The sequence below is a fragment of the Scyliorhinus canicula genome, chromosome 1 (genome assembly GCF_902713615.1).
Source record: "Scyliorhinus canicula chromosome 1, sScyCan1.1, whole genome shotgun sequence".
Taxonomy (NCBI): domain Eukaryota; kingdom Metazoa; phylum Chordata; class Chondrichthyes; order Carcharhiniformes; family Scyliorhinidae; genus Scyliorhinus; species Scyliorhinus canicula.
The window spans coordinates 158715266-158742698 of NC_052146.1; positions in this window are offsets into that span (position 1 = coordinate 158715266).

Consider the following 27433-nt stretch of genomic DNA (forward strand, 5'->3'; position numbering starts at 1 on the left):
GATTTTATATAGCTGCTACATGGTTTCCCAACTCTTGTACTCAATGCCCCAGCTGATGAATGCAAGCGTGCCATATGTCTTCTTAATCACCTTGGCCACTTGTGTTGCCACTTTCAGGGAACTGTGGACCTGCACACCCAGATCCCTCTGTATGTTAATGTCCCCAAGGGTTCTGCCATTTACAGTATAATTCATACCTAGATTTGATCCTCCAAAATGCATCACCTCGCATTTGTCAGCAACTCCACTAATCTTTGTGCCATCCGCAAACTTATTAATCAGACCACCCACATTTTCCTCCAGATCATTGATATATACTATAAACAACAGAGATCCCAACACTGATCCCGATGGAATGCCAGTAGCTACAGACCTACATTCTGAACAACACCCTTCCATTGCTACTCTCTGTCTTCTATAATCAAGCCAGTTCTGTATCAATCTAGCCAAATCGCATGTTTTTTAAGTTTTGTTTTACTAATCTGCTGTGTGGGACCTTGTCAAATGTCATACTAAAATCCATATAAACTACATCCACAACCCTTCCCTCATCAATTTTCTTTGTCACCTCTTCAAAAAACTCAATCAAGTTGGTAACACATGACCTTCCCCGTATAAAACCATGCTGCCTGTCACTAACTATTCATATTGGTAAAACAATGTTGTGCTTCCAGTTTTGGTGGCCGTCTCCAGCAGCAGTGTTGAACATTGGGGTTCTGTAACATGGGCTAGGCTGCATATTTGGATAGGCCCAAGGCCTGTTTCAGACAAGTATATTTAACAAACTACAGGACACTCTTACTAATATGACACGCGGTTCATTTCAGGGAGAGTGGATTGGGCACATTAAAAGCATATTGGACCCATCAACACACATTCTGTGTTTGGATCATGGCGCTGTGTCATTGATTGCTCAGGATGCTGATTCTCACTCCAGGCAGTCCAGGCATTTTTTCACTTTCAAGGAAGAGACGGAAGTGTCAGGGGTGAAATTTGCCTTGCCAATATTGCAAATTGGCGGGAATGAATCAGCTCAAGCAGGCCTTTTCCTGCTGCATATGATGTGTTAGGCAGGTTGGTTCGATGTGGACTGCACTCGATCCAGGGAAGCTAGAAACAGACGTCTAACACTGGAGAAGATCCAACACTGTTTTGTTCAACTATAGAACTGCTGTACATATTCAGCTGTGGGTCAACACTATACTGATCTGACTGGTGACCTTGTAGTAGCCTGACCAGACTTACTAGCTACCGCATGGTGTTTGCACTTGCTAGCTCGTGGACTCTGACTGTCTCAGTAGCTGGGTCCAGAGAGAGTGGGAAACCTAGTGCCCTCTGGCTTTATAGTGGTAGCGTCCTGTCTGGTGATTGGTTGTACTGTGCTGTATGCTTACTGATCATCCTGTGTGTCAATCACTGCCTGTCTGCATCTCATTATATACGAGTGGATATTATGACAGCATAGACTTGAAGGAGGTCTATATTCCAACCATTGAAGCCTGTCAGTTACAGCAGGCACCCTCTCAATGCCATTAGCATCTTTATATCAGAATTCCTGTTGGTCAGTGACCACCCTTGGGCTGGTTTAGCACAGGGCTAAATCGCTAGCTTTTAAAGCAGACCAAGGCAGGCCAGCAGCATGGTTCAATTCCCGCACTAGCCTCCCAGAACAGGCGTCGGAATGTGGCGACTAGGAGCTTTTCACAGTAACTTCATTTGAAGCCTACTTGTGACAACAAGCGATTTTTATTTCATTTTTATCATTTCATTTCATTTCACCCTGAACTTGGTCTCAGTCTTGGTGACTGGGGATTTCCATCACGATGCAGCTCCCTTTCTGCCAGCAAATGCCAGGACTCCATGTCAAACCCATGAGAAGCTAGCTCATAAAAACAGTCGGAGGAAAAGCATGACTGCCCAATCACAATAACAATACAGCCTACGGTATAACTGTGGTAGTATGACTAGAGGTACTACGGTACCTGGGAGTGTGAGCTGCTATTGGTGGAGAAAGCCCAAGTGTTGACTTCCCATTGGTCGAGATGAAGTTAGCTCCGCCCATGAGGTGGAGTATAAGAATTTGTGTTTCCCAGCAGCCAGGTCATTTCTGTACTCCTGCTGCTGGGAACACTTCTTGTAGATTAAAGCCTTCGATTCGGACTATTCCTTCATTTTCGTGTCCATTGATCACGCATCAATTTAATCAGCAAGATTTTTAAAGGGTGGAGCTCCGCATCAAGCCGGAGTGTCTACGAATCAGCCCCCACGCAGCAAATGCAACAGCCACATTTAAGCACTGGCTGGCTTGTTTCAACAGCTACCTTAGCACGGCGGAAAACGTCCCGACGAAGGAGCAGAAACTGCACATCCTCCACTCGTGCGTTGGCACCGCCACATACACGCTCATCGAGGACACGACAGACTACGACGCGGCTATGGACCTACTCAAAGGACACTTCATACGACGGTAAATCAGGTCTACGCTGGGCACTTACGAGCCACAAGGCAGCAGATCCCTGGTGAGTCGTTGGACGATTTTTACCGTGCCCTCCTTGTGCTGGGGAGGAACTGCGGCTGCCCACAAGTGTCTGCTGCTGAGCACACTGAACTCCTAATCCGAGACGCCTTCGTTGCAGGAATGCAGTCCCCACAGATCCGCCAGAGACTATTAGAAAGGGAAACCTTGAGCCTCACGGCGGCACGGTCCCTCGCTAACTCCCCAGATGTCGTGAACAGAAACGCCCGCTCATATACCCCCTACCGTGCGGCGGCCCCCTGGGCAGCGTGGAATTCAGCCTCTCTCTCCCCCACGGACTTGGACTACCTCCAGGCGTGCGCCGCAGGACACCCCGCTGCTATTTTTGCGGCTAGGCGAAACTCCCCCGACAACGTTGCCCAGCCCGATCTGCAACCTGCAAGGGCTGCGGGAAGAAAGGCCACTTTGTGGCCGTCTGCCAGGCCAAGGCGGTCGCTGTGGTCCCGGGCAGCGACCGCAGGACTCCCCCTTCTCTCTCTCCAGGGGCCCCGTGCGGCCCACGGATCTCGCTGCCCCCCATCCCCCAACGCCACGTGCGACACCCGGGCGCCGCCATTTTGTGCCTCCGACACCACATGCGGGGAACGGGCGCCGCCATTTTGTCCACCCCCCACCATGTGTGACCGATGGGCGCAGCCATTTTAGATCGGCTCCGAGGACCCTGCGAGTGATTACGCACCGCCCGATGAAGACTCCGGAAGTCTCTGCCACGACTCGCTTCAGTCACTCTGGACCAGTCTTGACTCCGCACCCTCTCTATGGCAACAACGAGGATCCTGCTCAACGGGCACGGGGCGACCTGCCTACTGGACTCCGGGAGCACGGAGAGTTTCGTACACCCTACCACAGTAAGATGCTGTGCTCTCCGTCTATCCCGTCAAGCAAAAAAATCGCCCTGGCCTCTGGCTCCCATTCAGTGCAGATCACGGGATGTTGTATAGAAGACCTCACGTCCAGGGGAGGGAGTTTGAAAATTACAGACTCTACGTCCTCCTCCATCTCTGCGCGGCCACACTCCTGGGGTTAGACTTCCAATGTAACCTCCGGAGCCTAACATTTAAATTCGGCGGCCCTATGCCTCCCCTCACTGTCTGCAGCCTCGCGACCCTCAAGGTCGATCCGCCGTCCTTGTTTGCAAACCTCACCCCGGATTGCAAACCTGTCGCCACCAGGAGCCGACGGTACAGTGCCCAGCACCGCACCTTCATCAGGTCCGAGGTCCAACGGCTTATGAAGGAAGGGGTCATCGAGGCTAGCAACAGCCCCTGGCGAGCATAAGTTCTGGTGGTAAAGACCGGGGAGAAGAATAGGATGGTCATAGACTACAGTCAGACCATCAACAGGTTTACGCAGCTGGACGCGTACCCTCTCCCCCGTATATCCGACCTGGTCAACAGGATCGCACAGTACAAGGTCTTCTCCACAGTGGACCTCAAGTCCGCCTACCACCAGCTCCCCATCCGCACGAGCGATCGCAAATACACTGCGTTCGAAGCGGACGGGCGGCTCTACCACTTTTTAAGGGTTCCCTTCAGTGTCACAAACGGGGTCACCAACGACAAGATCTTGCGGTGGAGGATCGAGTTGTCCACCTACAACTACGACATCTTGTATCGTCCTGGGAAGCTGAACAAACATCCCAATGCCCTGTTCCGCGGTACCTGTGCCAACGCACAAGTGGACCACCTCTGAGCCCTTCACGCGGACCTCTGCCACCCGGGGGTCACCAGCTTCTTTCATTTTGTGAAGACCCGCAACCTGCCCTACTCCATCGAGGAGGTCAGGACAGTCACTAGAAATTGCAAGCCGCACTTCTACCACCCCGAAAAAAGCGCATCTGATAAAGACTTCCCGTCCCTTTGAACGCCTCGGCATGGACTTCAAAGGTCCCCTCCCTTCTACCAACAGCAACACGTACTTCCTCAACGTGATTGACGAGTACTCCCGCTTCCTATTCGCCATCCCCTGCCGCAACATGACCACACCCACCACATAAAAGCCCTCCACACCATTTTCTCCCTGTTCAGATTCTCCGCTTACATTCACAGCGATAAGGAGTTCTCCTTTATGAGTGATGAACTGCATCAATTCCTGCTCAGCAAGGGCATTGCCTCACGCAGGACGACCAGTTACAACCCCCGGGGAAACGGACACGTCGAGAGGGAGAACGGTACGGTCTGGAAGACCGTCCTGCTGGCCCTACGGTCCAGATATCTCCCAGTCTCCCACTGGCAAGAGGTCCTCCCAGACGCCCTCCACTCAATCCGGTCACTACTTTGCACATCCACTGATCAAATGCCTCATGAATGCCTTCTTGTCTTCCCCAGGAAGTCGTCCTCATGGACCCCGCTCCCGACCTGGCTGGCTGCCCCCGGGCCCATCCTGCTCCGGAAACACGTGCGGGCGCACAAATCGGACCAGTTGGTCGAGAGGGTCCAGCTGCTCCACGCAAACCCGCAATACGCATATGAGGAATATACCGATGGCCGACAGGACACGGTCTCCCTACGGGACCTGCCACCCGCAGGATCCCCGCCATCGCCCCCGGCACCAGTCCCGCCCACCCCCCTCCAACCACAACTGCTCCCTGCAGGCACTCCCCTCCCTGGCCTGCCAACCATAGAACATAGAACATAGAACGATACAGCGCAGTACAGGCCCTTCGGCCCTCGATGTTGCACCGACATGGAGAAAAAAAAAAACTAAAGGCCATCTAACCTACACTATGCCCTTATCATCCATATGCTTATCCAATAAATTTTTAAATGCCCTCAATGTTGGCGAGTTCACTACTGTTGCAGGTAGGGCATTCCACGGCCTCACCACTCTTTGCGTAAAAAACCCACCTCTGACCTCTGTCCTATATCTATTACCCCTCAATTTAAGGCTATGTCCCCTCGTGCTAGCCACCTCCATCCGCGGGAGAAGGCTCTCGCTGTCCACCCTATCTAACCCTCTGATCATTTTGTATGCCTCTATTAAGTCACCTCTTAACCTTCTTCTCTCTAACGAAAACAACCTCAAGTCCATCAGCCTTTCCTCATAAGATTTTCCCTCCATACCAGGCAACATCCTGGTAAATCTCCTCTGCACCCGTTCCAAAGCTTCCACGTCCTTCCTATAATGAGGCGACCAGAACTGTACGCAATACTCCAAATGCGGCCGTACCAGAGTTTGGTACAGCTGCATCATGACCTCATGGCTCCGGAACTCAATCCCTCTACCAATAAAGGCCAACACACCATAGGCCTTCTTCACAACCCTATCAACCTGGGTGGCAACTTTCAGGGATCTATGTACATGGACACCGAGATCCCTCTGCTCATCCACACTACCAAGAATTTTACCATTAGCCAAATATTCCGCATTCCTGTTATTCTTTCCAAAGTGAATCACCTCACACTTCTCCACATTAAACTCCATTTGCCACCTCTCAGCCCAGCTCTGCAGCTTATCTATGTCCCTCTGTAACCTGCAACATCCTTCCGCACTGTCTACAACTCCACCGACTTTAGTGTCGTCTGCAAATTTACTCACCCATCCTTCTGCGCCCTCCTCTAGGTCATTTATAAAAATGACAAACAGCAACGGCCCCAGAACAGATCCTTGTGGTACGCCACTCGTAACTGAACTCCATTCTGAACATTTCCCATCAACTACCACTCTCTGTCTTCTTTCAACTAGCCAATTTCTGATCCACATCTCTAAATCACCCTCAATCCCCAGCCTCCGTATTTTCTGCAATAGCCGACCGTGGGGAACCTTATCAAACGCTTTACTGAAATCCATATACACCACATCAACTGCTCTACCCTCGTCTACCTGTTCAGTCACCTTCTCAAAGAACTCGATAAGGTTTGTGAGGCATGACCTACCCTTCACAAAACCATGCTGACTATCCCTAATCATATTATTCCTATCTAGATGATTATAAATCGTATCTTTTATAATCCTCTCCAAGACTTTACCCACCACAGACGTGAGGCTCACCGGCCTATAGTTACCGGGGTTATCTCTACTCCCCTTCTTGAACAAAGGGACCACATTTGCTATCCTCCAGTCCTCTGGCACTATTCCTGTAGCCAATGATGACCTAAAAATCAAAGCCAAAGGCTCAGCAATCTCTTCCCTGGCTTCCCAGAGAATCCTAGGATAAATCCCATCCGGCCCCGGGGACTTATCTATTTTCACCTTGTCCAGAATTGCCAACACTTCTTCCCTACGCACCTCAATGCCATCTATTCTAATAGCCTGGGTCTCAGCATTCTCCTCCTCAATATTATCTTTTTCTTGAGTGAATACTGACGAAAAGTATTCATTTAGTATCTCGCTTATCTCCTCAGCCTCCACACACAACTTCCCACCACTGTCCTTGACTGGCCCTACTCTTACCCTAGTCATTCTTTTATTCCTGACATACCTATAGAAAGCTTTTGGGTTTTCCTTGATCCTACCTGCCAAAGACTTCTCATGTCCCCTCCTTGCTCGTCTCAGCTCTCTCTTTAGATCCTTCCTCGCTTCCTTGTAACTATCAAGCGCCCCAACTGAAACTTCACGCCTCATCTTCACATAGGCCTCCTTCTTCCTCTTAACAAGAGATTCCACTTCTTTGGTAAACCACGGTTCCCTCGCTCGACCCCTTCCTCCCTGCCTGACTGGTACGTACTTATCAAGAACATGCAATAGCTGTTCCTTGAACAAGCTCCACATATCCAGTGTGCCCAACCCTTGCAGCCTACTTCTCCAACCAACACATCCTAAGTCATGTCTAATGGCATCATAATTGCCCTTCCCCCAGCTATAACTCTTGCTCTGCGGGGTATACTTATCCCTTTCCATCACTAACGTAAAGGTCACCGAATTGTGGTCACTGTCTCCAAAGTGTTCACCTACCTCCAGATCTAACACCTGGCCTGGTTCATTACCCAAAACCAAATCCAAAGTGGCCTCACCTCTTGTTGGCCTGTCAACATATTGTGTCAGAAAACCCTCCTGCACACATTGTACAAAGAACGACCCATCCAATGTACTCGAACTATATCTTTTCCAGTCAATATTAGGAAAGTTAAAGTCTCCCATAACAACTACCCTGTTACTTTCGCTCTTTTCCAGAATCATCTTCGCCATCCTTTCCTCTACATCTCTAGAACTATTAGGTGGCCTATAGAAAACTCCCAACAGGGTGACCTCTCCTTTCCTGTTTCTAACCTCAGCCCATACTACCTCGGAAGAAGAGTCCCCATCTTGCATCCTTTCTACCACCGTAATACTGTCCTTGACTAGCAGCGCCACACCTCCCCCTCTTTTGCCCCACTCACCTGCGCCGCCTAGAGTACCAGATGCCCCCCCCCCCCCCCCCCCCCCCCCCCCCCCCCCACGGCCCGGCTGTCACCAGCTCATCTAGGGGTGTGAAAACCTCCATGAGGACCGGACCATCGCTCCAAGAGTCATGGACGCCCGCATCTCCAACGTCGCCGACAAAGCTCCGCAGGTCGCAGATGACGTCCAAGGCCCGCGATCGGCTGATCGAGTCGATATGAACTTTTAAAGGACACTATTTCTTTTCTCTCGTTTTCCAACTCTAAATAATTGCCGTGGGCTAACACATCTCTGTATATAGTTATGGGTCAGTGGACAGCCGCCGTTGGAGAGGTATAATCCCATATCACTAGTCATACTACCAGTATCTTCTCCCACCCACACGGGATGACCCCCCTTCCTGCCCCGGCTTCTCAACAAGCACACGCCAACCCCCCTCCCCCCGGTTCCTTTCTCAACAAGGGGTGAATGTGGTAGTATGACTAGAGGTACTACGGTACCTGGGAGTGTGAGCTGCTATTGGTGGAGAAGGCTCGCTGCCCATTGGCCCAAGTCTTGTCTTCCCATTGGTCGAGATGAAGGTAGCTCCGCCCACGAGGCGGAGTATAAGAACCCGTGTTTCCCAGCAGCCATCGTTCTTTCTGTACTCAAGCTGCTGGGCACACTTCTTGTAGATTAAAGCCTTTGATTCGGACTACTCCTTCGTTTTTGTGTTCATTGATCGCGCATCAATAACCTTCCCTCCTCAGCCATAGATTAGAAGAGTTAGTTATTGAGCTCCTCAAGCCTGTTTCATTATTCAGTTCAAGTTTGACAGACCTGTGCCTCATCTTAATTTATATCCTGCAGCATAGGATATGGCAGTAGAGTTGAACAGAGGCCAATTAGAATGGGCGAGTCTAGACAGGACACAGGTTTGTCAAAATGGTGCACTGCCAGGGTGCGCTGTCAAGCGACACTGCCAAGGGGCATTGTCAGGGAGGGGGGGCTTCCAATGGGGAGGTGGATGTGGAGGGGACCTGTATCCATGTGGGCAGCTGGTTTCCGTGTCTATGGGGGGGAATTCCCTGGCGGGACGGATGGGGGTAGGATGTGTGTGGTGGGGGTCCTTTTTTATGTTTTTATTTTAAAGGGTGACTCGATCTCTTGAAAGCTGAGGTTGCCGGCGGGGCGACCCATTCAGAGCCCGCCCTGCCAGTGTGATGTCATGTGACCTGTCTCCAGGATATATTTTTAACCAAATGTCAAAAGTATGGTAGAAAAAGCCAGTAGTGGAGCGGGCGAGCTGCACACCGATGTTCTTTAATTTTTCCCAATTAAGGGACAATTTAGCATGGTCAATCCACCTACCCTGCACTTCTTTGGGTTGTGGGGGCGAGACCCACACAGACACGGGGAGAATGTGCGAACTCCACACGGACAGTGACCTGGGGATCGAACCCTCTCCTCGGTGCCGTGAAGCAGCAGTGCTAACCACAGCACCTCCTTTCTGCCCTAGCACTCTGCTTTTCCTGCCTGTGTTCTTTTTTATAATTTGGAGTACCCAATTCTTTTTTTTTCCAATTAATGGGCAATTTAGTGTGGAAAATTCACCTACTGTGCACATCTTTTTGGGTTGTGGGGGTGAGACCACGCAGGCACGGGAAGAATGTGCAAACCCCACACGGACAGTGACCCGGGGTCAGAATTGAACCTGGGTCTTCGATGCAATGAGGCAGCAGTGCTAACCACTGCACCACCGTGCTGCCCCATTTCTCGCCTGAGTTGAAACTTAAACAGGAAATGCTAAAACTCAGATCTATATGTAACAATAATCTTTATTAGTGTCTCAAGTAGGCTTATATTAACACTACAGTGACGTTACTGTGAAAAACATCCAGTCGCCGCACTCCGGCGCCTGTTCGGGTACACTGAGGGAGAATTCAGAATATCCAATTCATTGAGCAAGCATGTCTTTCGGGACTTGTGGGAGGAAACTGGAGCATCCGGAGGAAACCCACGCTGACACAGGGAAACTTGCAGACTCCGCACAGACAGTGACCCAGGCGGTAATCAAACCTGGGTCTCTGGCGCTGTAAAGCAACTATGCTAACAACTGTGCTACCGTGCCACCCACTGTGCTACAGTGCTGCCCGCCATCTCCCTCTTACTGTTTTGAAGTCTATACAATTAAACCAGGAGTGACTGCCCCTTTTTCCTCCCTTCGCTCAATCCATGGCCTCATTTGATGGTCCTTCCAGCAGAGCATCTCTCCACACAGCTCTATTTAATCGACCAAAATTCCCACCCAGTCATATATATCCCCCCTCTCTATCTTGTCTAAACCAGGAAAATTAAACTGTGATTCCTGTGCTTCTTTAAACCATGTTTCTGGAACAGTGATGCTGCCACATATGCATCCTTTCCCTTGGATTGTCTGCTTTATTTGATGTACTCCTTCTATTGAATTATCTCCCCCTGGGTACTGCCAATCCCTAATGCTTTTTAAATTTTCTACGCTTTGTTTCCTCTGCCTTCCAGACACATTCACTAATTGTCTGCCTTCCATTTCCATATCTGATTTTGTTCCAACTAAATTCACCCTGAACTTCCCCACACTGCCAGAGTGTTTTAAATCCGGCCCAACAGCAACTTTGGTATATTGGGCTGGATTCTCCATTGCCTGACGCTGGAAGCGGGTTTCCCAATCCGGCGGAGAATGGAGTGTTGGCTGAACAATGGGACAAGTGCCGGGTGCCAATCCCATTCTGGCACTCAGGTCCCCAGCTGGTGGGGGCAACATGCAGATTGGTGATTTGCACCCATTTGCATCTGATTAACAGGCTGGGAGCCCAATCTCCATCCCTTCATGATGCTCCAGCCCTCTCAGCCCAGGGGGACATGCGGATGTGATTTAGGGAAAGTATTTATTAGCGGGGCCCAGGCTCCATGGTCGTTGAGGGGGAGCGGGGAGGTAAGTAAACTTCAAATTTTTCAGGCTTGATAGTGAGTGTCTACCTGGACCTCATGGAGTAGCAAGGAACAACATGGTGGCAAGTGCTTGGATTTGGGGTGTCCCATCGGGATCGGGGTACTCTGGCTGAGACCCCCATTTCTTCATAAACTCATTTAAACCGACCCCGTGCTGCAACTTACAGGCTACTGGCTGGTGATTCTGCGGATAGTATCCTGCAAATGCTCTGGGGGTTCTGGTCATGTGTTTCCCCACCCACCCGCCCCTAGAAACCATCAGACCCCAGCAATATCATCAAGGGGGTGGGCATGGCCAAGCTCAATCGCCAGCCCACCAGGTGTTGGCACTCCTCAGTGCACACCTCAGGATGACAGCCCCCCGGCAGAGAAAGCAGGGATTAGCAGAGCTCACTCCAAACAAAGGACACAAGCACTGTTGCTGCTGGAACCTTCCCTGGCACACAGACCCTCTCAGAGTAAAAGCCTCATCAGTGACACCATCAGCTCGCTCACCCATGAGGATCACGAGATGTCTTCAAGCCTGGCCTGTCAAAACGCACCCCTGATCCCATCCATCCCAGCCCAGGCCAGGAATCCCTGTCACAGCTCACTGCGTAGATAATTTTTATTTTCAAAGGTCACTGTATAATGTATTTATACTGACATACAGCTCACTGCATAGTGTAGTTATATTTACAGATAGCTGACTGTGTAATGTATTTATACTTACATACAACTCATTGCATAGTGTATTTAGATTTACAGACAGCTCACTGTGTAGTGTATTCAGATTTACAGATAGCTGACTGTGTAATGTATTTATACTTAAATACAACTCATTGCATAGTGTATTTAGATTTAGTGTATTCAGATTTACAGATAGCTGACTGTGTAATGTATTTATACTTACATACAACTCATTGCATAGTGTATTTAGATTTACAGACAGCTCACTCTGTAGTGTATTTAGATTTACAGACAGCTCACTGTGTGTTGGAACCAACAATTCTACGGACACGTGCTTGTAGGATTAGAAAAGCGGTTTTAATATACTCACAACAGAGCCAGCCTATTAGCCATTGAACTTTCGGTGAACTGGCCGGCTGACCATGTGGCACTGACCTTTATACAACAGTTTCCAGGGAGGAGTCCTGGGCAGAGCCAAGGGAGAAGCCCCGTACAACGCGAGCATTCCCAGAGCTACTCCCCCTGGAGGACAGGTAGTGCAACTGCATTTACAATATAGACACATGTATATACAGATTATAATCCGGTGTGAATCACATTCACCACACTGTGTATTGTATTTATATTTACAGACAGCTAACTGTGTAATGTATTTATACTTACAGCCAACTCATTGCCTAGAGTATTTAGATTTACAGACAGCTCACTGTGTAGTGTATTTAGATTTACAGACAGCTCACTGTGTATTGTATTTATATTTACAGACAGCTCACTGTGCGGTATATTTATATTTACAGAGAACTCACTGTGTAGTGTTTATATTTACAGACAGCTCACTGTGTTGTGTATTTAGATTTATCGCAGCTCACTGTGTTGTGTATTTATATTTACAGACAGCTGACTGTGTAATGTATTTATACTTACATACCACCCATTGCATAGTGCATTTAGATTTACAGACAGCTCACTGTGTAGTGTATTAAGATTTACAGACAGCTCACTGTGTTGTGTATTTAGATTTACAGACAGCTCACTGTGTTGTGTATTTAGATTTACAGACAGCTCACTGTGTTGTGTATTTAGATTTACAGACAGCTCACGGTGTTGTGTATTTAGATTTACAGACAGCTCACGGTGTTGTGTATTTAGATTAGCTCTTTGCGTATAGAATCATAAAATCGCTACAGTGACGATGCAGGCCATTCGGCCCATGGGATATACAACGACACTCCGAAAGAGCACCTTCCCTAACCTACCCAGGCTCAATCCCACACCTACGTTTGGACATGTCAGTGCAAATTAGCATGGCCAAATCTACCTAGCCTGTACATCTTTGGACCGTGGGACAAATGCGGAGCACCTGGAGGAAACCCACACAGTCATGGGGAGAACGTACAATTTCCATACAGACAGTCACCCAAATCTGGGATTAAACCCATGTCCCTGATGCTGTGAGGTAGCGAATCGAACCACTGTTGCACCGTACTGTGTAGTGTACAGGTATTTAAAGATCGTTCGCTCTCATGTAAATATATTTTCTTACCGTTCACTATTTCCTTTCACCTGAACCATGTGCTGTGCAGGGGTTCTCTTGCGTGTGTATGCTCTGCGTATGCATGCTGCCTGGCTGCCAGCTGATGGAGTGTGGCCAAATGCAGGGAGAATTTGTGCTGTCAATGTGTAATAATGTTCCGTCTTGTTTGTACAGTATGGCCTGTCAGTCTGTGAGAGCTCATTTGAATGGTTAACCTCATTTGTATTTGGTGGTGTTCCAGGATCTTTTGGAGTGGAGACACTGGGAGGTGAGTACCAGGGATATGCTGAGCAGTAGCATCTGTCTTTCCTTCGTTCCTTCAACTGTGAGCTCCTCAGGGAATCGCTGCACCTAACATATTCCTCACTGAGGAAACCAGGAGAGTCACATCAGTCAACTGGTGACAGAGGATACAAAGAAAGAAGAGAAGGGAAAGGAAAAGGAAGATTTGTGTTTACAGTGTACCTTTCCTGACTTCAGCATGTCCGAAACCACATTTCTACCAATGAAGCCTATCTGATGTTTTGCAATGTACAAAACATAACATCCAATTCGCACACAGCTCCCATAAACAGCAATGCGATAAGTTTTATTTTTGCTATGTTAGTGAAGGGACAAAGCTTTGCTCAGATAAACCCCATCCTTTGAAATAACACCATGTGATTATTACATCCCCCTTCAGGCCTGGCAGGGCCTTTTGTTAACCTTTCATCTAAAACATAGCGGGCGGGATTCTCCGTTTGCGCCGGTTTGACGCCACATTGGGATGCTCTGGACCCTGAAAATGGCGTAAGAGAGTCGCTCGCCGTGCGGGCTGAAAGTACAGTAGGCATATCATTAGTGGGCCTGACGCCCGATGCTCCGGGCTCCACGATTCACCGCCTCCGATGGGCCAATTTCCCGACCTTGTGGCCCACTTGTGGTTTTAAAAATCGTGAACCTGGCATCCTGACTGCTGAGTGAGAGGCAGGAGGTAGGAAATGGCGTGGAGTGACTGCAGGCTGCCGGGCCCGACACTGGCCGTGATGGCTGTGGGGGTAAGGGGGGGGGATGTTGGGGGGGGGGGCAGGCCGTGCAGCTGGGGTGCCCCCACAGGGCTGGGGCAGTGCCCAGGCACCGACAGCCATCTTGCTGAACACCCACTCACCACCTACCCCAACCCCTGGTTCTACACAGTGGCACCAGCCATATGGGTGCGCCCACCCCTGCACCCCACCCCTTTCCACAGCACGCCCGCCCCCGAACACCCCGCCCAACCGGCATCCACCCACCAGGGGACCACGCAGGGCCACACCCAGTGAGGCCAGCGCCAGCCAACGGTATCCCTGGCAGCAGGGAGGGTGCCAGGACCGGGGGAACCGACAGGGCTGGATACCAACAGGGCAGTGGTGCATGATTGGGGGGGCGGGGACATGCGTGGGCAGGGCCCACAGTGCCAACAAGGGCCACCGTGTAGCCTATGGAACCTGCCAAGGCATGTGAGTAAACACCATGCTAACCTGGTGGCCTACCCCCTGCAGACAACGGGACAATGGCATTTGGACATCAACCTGTAATGCTGGCCGCTGTGATGCTGGCTGCTGTGGTGATGGCCGGGCCCTGCGAGATACCCTGCTGCCACGTGAGGGGGGAGCGCTCAGAGAGGAGGGGGAAGCTGCAGCAGAGGAACGGGGTACAGAGGGGCAGGCAGCGGCTGCATAGGCTGGATGGTCGGCTGCCCAACAGGCTGAGGAGGAGGAAGAGGTGTCATGGAAGTGCTGCATGAAGCCCCGCATGTACCGGCGCCGCATGTTGTTCGAGGACCTGCCGGTCCTGGCATGGAGACGGAGACTAGGGACGAGTAGAGGGACTGTGTGGCACATCTGTCAGATGATGGCACACCTGGCAGGGATATGGGGAAGGACACCCACTACCCGTGACCGTCAAGATGATGTTTGTCATCAGCTTTTACGCTACGGGGTCCTTCCAGACTGTGGTGATATGATTTGCATAGCTGTCTGCCATTGGTGCAGAACACCGGCTTACCGTTGGCCCTCGACGGTCATGTGCCTCTCGACCGATTGGTTGAGACCAGTCATGTGACAGCTCTCCGATTGGTCGAGAGGCTGAGTTAACCACGCCTCCATACCGAGGTATAAATAGTCGGAACGCCAGGCGGTCGTCCATTTTATTGTAGACAACCGCAGGGCTAAGTTCTAGCTTATTAAAGCCTAACTTTTGTAAAGCAACTCGTCTCTCGTGCAATTGATGGCTCATCACAGACACTGAGTGGGGACCTGTCCGGGTCTCACAGACCTCGGCGCACAGGTGCATCCGCGCCATCATGGACGCCCCTATACGCTGAGGCAGACCAGTATATCCAGTGCCATGTAGACCGAGCACTGGATCCAGGATCCACCACGATGCCCGGGCAGTGGGGTTCGCTCCATCGGCTGGATGCCCCGGGTCCAGAGGCCAATAGACGAGATGCATGTCGCCCTTTGGGCACTAGCGGATAACAGGCTGGGAGTGAGGGGGAATGAGGGGGGTAAGGGTGAGGGGGGTGAGGGGTGAGGATGAGGGGTGGGGGCATCTAAAATAGCCACCCGCACAGATCGATGGGAAATTGGTCAACACAGAGACGCAGACAGGCTGCCGCCTGCAAATATACGAAGGCTGCAGCCCGGATCTTGCAGAACTTAATACAGGGAAAAGGCCGTTGAAAGGCCATCCCAGAACAATGGGCTCCAAGTAGAAATTAACAAAATGTACAGACTTGATGGCGTCGGTTTCCTGATTTAGGACACTAATGGCCATGGCCGACAAGGACCCGCCCGCCATCGAGGTGTCCACCACCAATTGGTTGATATCGATCAGGGTGATCAAGCCATGATTGATCTATCGGACATCTACCTGGGTACGCCCAAAAGCGCAGGAAACCTGTAAGGGATAAAAGGTGCGGCGCAGATCACCACTCGTTTTCTCGACCACTGACGACAACAATGGTGATAACTTCACCAACCAAGGATGGGACCATGCACAAAGGGACCAGAGCCGAGGAGACAGACAACGTAACAGACATCCAGCACTGCCAGACAATGGATTCCAGATGAGGCCATATCAGCTCTGCACATGCCAGTCATCTGGAAATTAAGTTGGTCTTTCTTATTTGTTAGAGTCCAACCTGTATGTGTGTGTGATTGACTAATATTGTCTCGCTGTGTGTATTGACCTCTATTATTTTATACAACTTGTATGGTCATTTGTCCATCGTATACAGGTTGGAGACACGCTGTGGTTCAGAAGGTACAACAAATCTGGTGATCCTGGTGGGCCGCCACTGTGCCACCATAATGGGATGGCACATAGAGTTTTGTCATAATGCTGATCTTTTTATCTACAGGGAGGGTACATAATAGGTGCATCATTGATGCTCATCATAAGGATGCGTATGAGGAAAGAATAAGTTCAAGTAAGGGTGTGTGCCCTTCTAAGCCCATGAAATGCGAATGGTGGTTGATAAATATTGGATGAGTTTATTCAAGGTTGTATGCTGGACATTGGGCAGCGCGGTAGCACAGTGGTTAGCACAGTTGCTTCACAACTTCAGGGTCCCAGGTTCGATTCCTGGCTTGGGTCATTGTTTGTGCGGAGTCCGCATGTTCTCCCCGTGTCTGCGTGGGTTTCCTCCGGGTACTCCGGTTTCCTCCCACAGTCTAAAGATGTGCAGGTTAGCAGGATTGGCCATGATAAATTACCCTTAGTGTCCAAAAAAGGTTAGCTGGGGTTACTGGGTTACAGGGTTAGGGTGGAGGCGTGGTCTTACGTTTCCAAGAGCCGGTGCAGACTCGATGGGCCTAATGGCCACCATCTGCATTGTAAAATTTTGCACTGCATTTGCTATGAGGAGAGGTTGAATAAACTCGGTGTGTTCTCACTGAAATGACGGAGGTTGAGGGGCGACCTGATAGAGGTCTCCAAATATGAGGGGCATAGACAGGGTGGAGAGTCAGAGACTTTTTTCCCAGGGTAGATGGGTCAATTACTAGGAGGCATAGGTTTAAGGTGCGAGGGGCAAGGTTTAGAGGAAATGTACGAGGCAAGTTTTTTACACAGAGGGTAGTGGGTGCATGGAACTCGCTGCCGGAGGAGGTGGTGGAAGTAGGGACGATAGTGACATTTAAGGGGCATCTTGACAAAAACATGAATCGGATGGGAATAGAGGGATACGGTCCCAGGAAGTGTAGAAGATTTTAGTTCAGACGGGCAGCATGGTCGGCGCAGGCTTGGAGGGCTGAAGGGCCTGTTCCTGTGCTGTATTTTTGTTTGTTCTTTTGTTCTTTGTAAAATTATATGATTCTATGACCACAGTCCCACCCAAAGCTACCGAGTCACCCACTCTCTGTTAGAAACGTCTTTCTGAGCTTGCAAATATTCTGCCTCTGCTACTCCTGCTTGTGGAGACTTTGGCAATCATTTCCTCATATTTTGTTTTCAATTTAAGATAATAAGTCGAGTTCAGAATGTGAACAAGCATGTGAACAATGTGAGCAAGCACTGATATACATTCATACTCAGGGATCCATTCTTTGCAAACAAAAGGAATATTTTCAAGCCTTGCATCTTTTTTGAATTACCCAGATGCATATGGAATCTATAGGGCTGGATTCTCCGTCCCACCGCACCACATCTCTGCCTCGACCCGGCAGCGGGATTCTCCGTTACACCGGCCGGTCAATGGGTTTTCCCATTGTGTGGCAGCCCTACGCCATCGAGAAAGCCCCAAGCGCCGGCAAAACGGAGAATCCCGCCAGTGGAGAATCCCGCCCATAGTTGCCAGTTGCTTTCTCCATGGCAACACCCTGCCCAGTCGGGGTCGACTTACCAACGATTCAGCACCCTTTCTCTTGGAGCATAAATTATTGTGATTGTTTGAATTTTGGCACATTTGATTTTGACCCGATGAGTGCAAAATGAAAAACTTCGAAAGTGTGTCCCCCTTCAACAATATTTAACCTTGTTGTTTCAAGTTTGCCTGACACAATGCTCTGAAGGTTACCAGGAAGGAGGGGGATCAGCGTGGGAGGGGGATCAGTCTGGGGGGAGGAGCAGTCTGGGAGGGGGATCAGTCTGGGAGGGGGTCAGTCTGGGAGGGGGATCAGTCTGGGAGGGGGATCAGTCTGGGAGGGTTTTCAGTCTGGGAGGGGGTCAGTCTGGGAGGGTTTTCAGTCTGGGAGGGGGATCGGTCTGGGAGGGGATCAGTCTGGGAGGGGATCAGTCTGGGAGGGGGATCAGTCTGGGAGGGGGATCAGTCTGGGAGGGGATCAGCCTGGGAGGGGGATCAGTCTGGGAGGGGCTCAGTCTGGGAGGGGATCAGTCTGGGAGGGGATCAGTCTGGGAGGGGCGCAGTCTGGGAGGGGATCAGTCTGGGAGGGGGATCAGTCTGGGATGGGGATCAGTCTGGGAGGGGCTCAGTCTGGGATGGGGATCAGTCTGGGAGGGGATCAGTCTGGGAGGGGGATCAGTCTGGGAGGGGGCTCAGTCTGGGAGGGGATCAGTCTGGGAGGGGGATCAGTCTGGGATGGGGATCAGTCTGGGAGGGGCTCAGTCTGGGATGGGGATCAGTCTGGGAGGGGATCAGTCTGGGAGGGGGCTCAGTCTGGGAGGGGATCAGTCTGGGAGGGGGATCAGTCTGGGAGGGGGTCAGTCTGGGAGGGGGATGAGTCTGGGAGGGGATGAGTGTGGGAAGGGATCAGTCTGGGAGGGGGATCAGTCTGGGAGGGGGATGAGTCTGGGAGGGGATCAGTCTGGGAGGGGATCAGTCTGGGAGGGGGATCAGTCTGGGAGGGGATCAGTCTGGGAGGGGGATCAGTCTGGGAGGGGGTCAGTCTGGGAGGGGGATGAGTCTGGGAGGGGATGAGTCTGGGAAGGGATCAGTCTGGGAGGGGGATCAGTCTGGGAGGGGGATGAGTCTGGGAGGGGATCAGTCTGGGAGGGGATCAGTCTGGGAGGGGGATCAGTCTGGGAGGGGATGAGTCTGGGAGGGGATCAGTCTGGGAGGGGGATCAGTCTGGGAGGGGATCAGACTGGGAGGGGGATCAGTCTGGGAGGGGGCTCAGTCTGGGTGGGGGCTCAGTCTGGGAGGGAGATCAGTCTGGGAGGGGGATCAGTCTGGGAGGGGGATCAGTCTGGGTGGGGGATCAGTCTGGGAGGGGATCAGACTGGGAGGGGGATCAGTCTGGGAGGGGGCTCAGTCTGGGTGGGGGCTCAGTCTGGGAGGGAGATCAGTCTGGGAGGGGGATCAGTCTGGGAGGGGGATCAGTCTGGGAGGGGACCGGCCTGGGAGCGGATCATAGAACATAGAACATAGAACGATACAGCGCAGTACAGGCCCTTCGGCCCTCAATGTTGCACCGACATGGAAAAAAAAACTAAAGGCCATCTAACCTACACTATGCCCTTATCATCCATATGCTTATCCAATAAACTTTTAAATGCCCTCAATGTTGGCGAGTTCACTACTGTTGCAGGTAGGGCATTCCACGGCCTCACCACTCTTTGCGTAAAAAACCCACCTCTGACCTCTGTCCTATATCTATTACCCTTCAATTTAAGGCTATGTCCCCTCGTGATAGCCACCTCCATCCGCGGGAGAAGGCTCTCGCTGTCCACCCTATCTAACCCTCTGATCATTTTGTATGCCTCTATTAGGTCACCTCTTAACCTTCTTCTCTCTAACGAAAACAACCTCAAGTCCATCAGCCTTTCCTCATAAGATTTTCCCTCCATACCAGGCAACATCCTGGTAAATCTCCTCTGCACCCGTTCCAAAGCTTCTACGTCCTTCCTATAATGGGGCGACCAGAACTGTACGCAATACTCCAAATGCGGCCGTACTAGAGTTTTGTACAACTGCAACATGACCTCATGGCTCCGGAACTCAATCCCTCTACCAATAAAGGCCATCACACCATAGGCCTTCTTCACAACCCTATCAACCTGGGTGGCAACTTTCAGGGATCTATGTACATGGACACCGAGATCCCTCTGCTCATCCACACTACCAAGAATTTTACCATTAGCCAAATATTCCGCATTCCTGTTATTCTTTCCAAAGTGAATCACCTCACACTTCTCCACATTAAACTCCATTTGCCACCTCTCAGCCCAGCTCTGCAGCTTATCTATGTCCCTCTGTAACCTGCAACATCCTTCCGCACTGTCTACAACTCCACCGACTTTAGTGTCGTCTGCAAATTTACTTACCCATCCTTCTGCTCCCTCCTCTAGGTCATTTATAAAAATGACAAACAGCAACGGCCCCAGAACAGATCCTTGTGGTACGCCACTCGTAACTGAACTCCATTCTGAACATTTCCCATCAACTACCACTCTCTGTCTTCTTTCAACTAGCCAATTTCTGATCCACATCTCCAAATCACCCTCAATCCCCAGCCTCCGTATTTTCTGCAATAGCCGACCGTGGGGAACCTTATCAAACGCTTTACTGAAATCCATATACACCACATCAACTGCTTTACCCTCGTCCACATGTTCAGTCACCTTCTCAAAGAACTCGATAAGGTTTGTGAGGCTAATCAGGGGGATCAGTCTGGGAGGGGATCAGTCTGGGAGGGGCTCAGTCTGGGAGGGGATCAGTCTGGGAGGGGCTCAGTCTGGGAGGGGGATCAGTCTGGGAGGGGGATCAGTCTGGGAGGGGAATCAGTCTGGGAGGGGAGGATCAGTCTGGGAGGGGGATCAGTCTGGGAGGGGAATCAGTCTGGGAGGGGCTCAGTCTGGGAGGGGGATCAGTCTGGGAGGGGGATCAGTCTGGGAGGGGAATCAGTCTGGGAGGGGAGGATCAGTCTGGGAGGGGGATCAGTCTGGGAGGGGAATCAGTCTGGGAGGGGGCTCAGTCTGGGAGGGGATCAGTCTGGGAGGGGGATCAGCCTGGGAGGGGGATCAGTCTGGGAGGGGCTCAGTCTGGGAGGGGATCAGCCTGGGAGGGGATCAGCCTGGGAGGGGATCAGTCTGGGAGGGGATCAGCCTGGGAGGGGATCAGTCTGGGAGGGTCTCAGTCTGGGAGGGGATCAGCCTGGGAGGGGATCAGTCTGGGTGGGGATCAGTCTGGGAGGGGCTCAGTCTGGGAGGGGATCAGTCTGGGAGGGGATCAGTCTGGGAGGGGATCAGTCTGGGAGGGGGATCAGTCTGGGAGGGGGATCAGTCTGGGAGGGGGATCAGTCTGGGAGGGGATCAGCCTGGGAGGGGATCAGTCTGGGAGGGGATCAGTCTGGGAGGGGATCAGCCTGGGAGGGGATCAGTCTGGGAGGGGATCAGTCTGGGAGGGGATCAGTCTGGGAGGGGGATCAGTTTGGGAGGGGGATCAGTCTGGGAGGGGCTCAGTCTGGGAGGGGATCAGCCTGGGAGGGGCTCAGTCTGGGAGGGGCTCAGTCTGGGAGGGGTTCAGTCTGGGAGGGGGATCAGTCTGGGAGGGGATCAGTCTGGGAGGGGATCAGTCTGGGAGGGGGATCAGTCTGGGAGGGGATCAGTCTGGGAGGGGGATCAGTCTGGGAGGGGATCAGTCTGGGAGGGGGATCAGTCTGGGAGGGGATCAGTCTGGGAGGGGCTCAGACTAGGAGGGGGATCAGTCTGGGAGAGGATCAGTCTGGGAGGGGGATCAGTCTGGGAGGGGCTCAGTCTGGGAGGGGGATCAGTCTGGGAGGGGATCAGTCTGGGAGGGGGATCAGTCTGGGAGGGGGCTCAGTCTGGGAGGGGGCTCAGTCTGGGAGGGGGATCAGTCTGGGAGGGGGCTCAGTCTGGGAGGGGATCAGTCTGGGAGGGGGATCAGTCTGGGAGGGGGCTCAGTCTGGGAGGGGGCTCAGTCTGGGAGGGGGATCAGTCTGGGAGGGGATCAGCCTGGGAGGGGATCAGCCTGGGAGGGGATCAGTCTGGGAGGGGATCAGTCTGGGAGGGGGATCAGTCTGGGAGGGGATCAGTCTGGGAGGGGGATCAGTCTGGGAGGGGGATCAGCCTGAGAGGGGGATCAGTCTGGGAGGGGGATCAGTCTGGGAGGGGGGATCAGTCTGGGAGGGGAATCAGTCTGGGAGGGGAATCAGTCTGGGAGGGGGATCAGTCTGGGAGGGGGATCAGTCTGGGAGGGGAATCAGCCTGGGAGGGGATCAGTCTGGGAGGGGATCAGCCTGAGAGGTGATCAGCCTGGGAGGGGATCAGCTGGTTCATACTGGGAGGGGTGTTGTGTTGGGTGCGGCACGGAGAGGGGGGGGCGGGTTGGTTGGGGGCGTAGGGGTGGGTGTCGGGTTGGTCGGAGGTGGTTTGGGTCAGTGGGTGGTAGGGGCCTCGGGATGTGTTTGTGCGATAATTCCGTGCGAGGCTGCATCTGGGGTTTTATCAATAATTACTCTGGAGTTAAAAGTTTCTTTTCCATCTCACTATTTCAGAGTAACTATTAAGGTAATACTGGCAGACAACTGATGTCAGCGATTTAAATCGCTTTGGGCGGGTGGTTTCCCCCAAATCTGATGCTGGGGAACCCGGAAGTTATGTATTCATTGCAGCCTGCTTTCATTCCCATTGTATTAAATCAAATAAATCAAATTCCTTCTCATTGTGCACGGCCCAATGGATCAAATCCCTTGGGCGGAATTCACCATCCCGCCAGACCCATTTTCTGGCATGACCCCAGCGGGCAGCAGCGGGACCCTCCAATGGGGCTTCCCGTTTTGGCCACCCCCTCGCCATCAAGAAATCCACGGGAGTGAGTGCGCTGCCAGCAAAGCGGAGGATCCCGACAGAAAATCCCGTCCCTTACCTTTCATTCCCACTGGATAAAATTCAATAAACCAGCTCATTAATGTTCTGGCCAGGCTACCTCAGAAATATTGATTATCATTCAAGTCACTGATATGTAAATGAGATGTCCAGGCCCTACCAAAGGTGCTGAGGAAGCTGATTGTTAATTTGGAAGAATTATGGGGAATGATTAAAATAGCTTGGTCCCTTCGCTTTGGAAAGGATGGGCGGAATCTTACCAGAATTTGGCAAAGTGTCAGGCTCAGACTGAAAACTGGTATGTAACTCTCCAGTTACGCAGAGCTGGGGCTGGATTCTCCGTCCCCCCACGCCAGGCGTCTGGTTCAGCATGCGGACGGGATGCTCCGTTTCGCCAGCTGGTCAATGGGTTTTCCCATTAAGCGGCAGCCCCGGGCTGCAAGCAAAACAGAACATCCCAATGGCGGAGAATCCAGGCCCAGTTTTCTCGCAAAGTCTTGAGCCTCCTACATAATCGGAAATCAATAAGCATGGTTTATGCCAACACAATGGCAGGTGGGGCCTCATAGAGCCAGCAATCGGCTGCAAAGAGATCAGGGCGCAAACTTTAAAGGGCACTCTGCTCAGCACTGATGCCTAACGGCCCCCAGCCCCCACCACGGTTGTATCAGGGGCTCCCCACAAACGATCTTCAGTGGAGATTTACCAGGATGCTGCCTGGTTTGGAGGGTAGGTCTTAACGTTCAGAGACTATTTCCTCGGGTGGATGTAGCTGTTACAAGGGGGCGTGACTATAAGGTTCAGGGTGGAAGATATAGGAGGGATGTCCGAGGTAGGTTCTTTACTCAGAGAGTGGTTAGGGTGTGGAATGGACTGCCTGCTGTGTGGAGTCGGACACTTTAGGAACTTTCAAACGGTTATTGGATAGGCACATGGAGCACACCACAATGACAGGGAGTGGGATAGCTCGATCTTAGTTTTGGACAAAGCTCGGCACAACATTGAGGGCCGAAGGGCCTGATCTGTGCTGTACTGTTCTATGTTCTATGTGGTGTTCTGCTCCCTACCCCAACCCCCTCAGCCCTCCACAGCCGGCATTAAACACTGCCCCCCTCCCAACAACACCGCGGAGGTAGAGCCGCCATTTCCATCGCACCACACTTCAATGCACCACACCTCACCACCCTCATGGGGTTCCCATTAGGGCCCACCCCGGCATCGCCTCAGCAATGCTCAGAAATGTCACTCTCCCCCCTGGGGAGCTATACTTACCTCTGCACCCCAAAGAGATCCCCTCGACTGCCTCACGTCTGGCCAAACCTGTTATGAAAGTCTCATCGGCGAGATATGAATATTAAGTGAGAAGCGATAATTAGGCTGGGGTGGGGGGGTGGCGCTAATAATATTTAAATCAACGCAAATATATTAAAATGCGGTTCACATCATTTGTGGGCGTGAATCTCGTGATATCGCTGGCAAGGGGTGCGGAAAATCGAGAAACGCGATCTCTCCGATGAGAACCACGAGAGTTTCCGCCCTCAGTGCCGATCCCAATAACGGTGAGTACAGGCTCAAGATTGCGCGATATATCAGATAGGTGCTTAAAGGGACCATTAAGTATTTCAATTAGCTCTTCTATTTGCAACACTTAATGGAAGAGAGAAAGTAAATCTGGAACAACCCTTGCCAATCCAGAAGGAAACAGGGCAAGAGAGGTTAGGAAGGGAGAATTCAGTACAGATGTCTGAACAGATGGAAACCAATGACTGGAACAAGAAGTCAGGAACTGAACCCATTCATGAAACAGCTTAACCTGTAAAGCAAGAGTAATAGGGTTAGTTATTCTGAAAGGATGAGATCGAATACAGTGCAGAATTTGTTTTATCCTGGCTGAGTGAAAACACATTTGTATTCTCCTGTTATGCTGAGCACTAGGGGACTGACTTCCTTGCAATTCGCTCCCCAACATACAGAGCTACAAAGAACTGAATCACTTCACATTCACTGCAACCACTTTCTGTTGTACAAAATTATGTTGTTGAGACTGTGACTCCCGTGCTAATTAAGATATTTCCTCCTCTCCCCGTTGCAGTGTTACCCTGTCGACAGGCACCAGACAGAGCTGAGACGTTGATTTGTTTACAGGCCTCTCCCAATGTCGCTCCATGGGGAGGACATGGCCTTTTCCTGGCACTGAGATTGGAGAAGGGAGTAAAAAATCATAAGCACAAGCCGACACCCTTCACCACCATTAGAGGCGCTCCTCTGATCACGGCTGATTCACAGCATCATTATATCAGCTTCGAGTGACTGACCCACTTTACATTCAGTGTTTGGATGGAATGCTTAGCTGAAGCATAACACTTCATTTCAAAATCCTCGTCTGTGCATAATATGTTCTCAGTTAATGATGAGCACAGTAAATGCAATCAGTTTTGTTTTGGTTTCTATTGAATTGCTGAATGAATGATTGCTCAGAATGGGCTGTTGCGTGAGATTTGCAAATTGGCTCTTTTTATTTCCAGTTTATTGAAATCCTAAGTCAAGCATAAATGTTTCTCAAAATGCAACGGTGCCAAGGAGAATGTACAACAAACATGTTTAGCAGAGAAAGCACAACAATGTTCGCTGCCATTTGCTGAAGATTGGGCTCATTATCTGGGAAAAAGAATCAAACACAGAAGAAAGTCAGCTACACGAAATCTTCCGAATACAAGTGAGCGTCAGATACAGAGGCCAGAAGACCATAAGACATAGGAACAGAATTAAGTCACTTGGCCCATCGAGTCTGCTCCGCCATTCAATCATGCGCTGCTATTTATCTCACCCCAATTCTCCTGCCTTCTCCCCATAACCCCTGATCCGCTTATTAATCAAGAACCGATCTATCTCTGTCTTAAAGACACTCAGTGATTTGGCCTCCACAGCCTTCTGCGCCAAGAGTCCCACAGATTCACCACCCTCCGGCTGAAGAAATTCCTCCTCAACTCTGCTTCAAAGGATCGTCCCTCTTGTCTGAGATTGTGTCCTCTGCTTCTAGTTTTTCCTACAAGTGGAAATATCCTCTCCACGTCCACTCTATGCAGGCCTCACAGTATCCTATAAGTTTCAATAAGATCCCTCCTCATCCTTCTAAACTCCAACAAGTACAGACCCAGAGCCCTCAACCGTTCCTCATACGACAAGCTCTTCATTCCAGAGATCATTCTTGTGAACCTCCTCTGGACCCTTTCCAAGGCCAGCACATCCTTTCTTAGATACGGGGCCCAAAATTGCTCACAATATTCCAAATATTCTCACAATAGCCTTTTATAGCCTCAAAGTAAATCCCTGGTCATGTATTCTAGTCCTCTCAACATGAATGCAAACATTGCATTTAGCTTCTGAAATACCGACTGATCCTGCACATTAACCTTAAGAGAATCTTGAACAAGGATTCCCAAGTCCCTTTGTGCTTCTGATTTCCTGAGCATTTCCCCATTTGGAAAACAGTCTATGCCTCCATTTCTCCTTCCAAAGTGCATAACCTCACACTTTCCCACATTGTATTCCATCTGCCACTTCATTGCCCACTCTCCTAGCTTGTCCAAATCCTTCTGCAGTCCCCTTGCTTGCTCAGTACTACCTGTCCCTCCACAGGTCTTTGTATTATCTGCAAACTTAGCAACAGTGCCTTCAGTTCCTTCTTTAGATCATTAATGTATATTGCAAAAGGTTATGATCCCAGCACAGACCCCTGAGGCATGCCACTAGTCACTGGCTGCCATCCTGAAAAAGACCCCTTTATCCCCACTCCCTGCCTTCTGTCAGTCAGCCAATCCTCTATCCATGCCAGGATCTTACCCTTAACACCATGGGCTCAAACTTAATTAACTGTCTCTTGTGCGGCACCTTGTCAAAGGCCTTCTGGAAATCTAAATAAATTACGTTCACTGGTTCTCCTTTGTCTAACTTCCTTGTTACCTCCTCAAAGAACTCTAACAGATTTGTCAGACACGACCTCCCCTTGGCGAATCCGTACTGACTCGGTCCTATTTTACCATGCACTTCCAAGTACTCTGCGATCTCATCTTTAATAATGGACTCTAAAATCTTACCAATAATGAAAGTCAGGCTAACCGGCCTATCATTTTCCGCCTTCTGCCTTCCTCCCTTATTAAACTGCGCTGTTGGAAAGCTACTTTCCAGTCCTCTGGGACCCTTCCTGTCTCCAGTGTTTCCTGAAAGATCACCACCAATGCCTCCAAAATCTCCTCAGCTATAGCTGGGGTGTAATCCATCTGGTCCAGGTGTTGTATCCACCTTCAGACCTTTCAGTTTCCCCAGAACCTTCTTCTTAGTGATGGCCATTGCACTCACCTCTGCCCCCTGATTCTCCTGGAGCTCTGGCTTCTACCGTGAAGACTGATGCTAAGTAATTATTCAGTTCCTTTGCCATTTCTTTGTTTCCTCTTATTACTTCTCCAGCCACATTTCACAGTGGTCCAAAGTCAATTTTTGCCTCTTTCATACCTTTTATATATTGAAAACATCCGGCAATGACATAACCAAGAGGCAATGGAGGTACAGGCCCCAACTGTTCTCATGAAGACAGGATGGAGAATTAGGAAGCCCTGCAGCCATACTGGATCTATTCA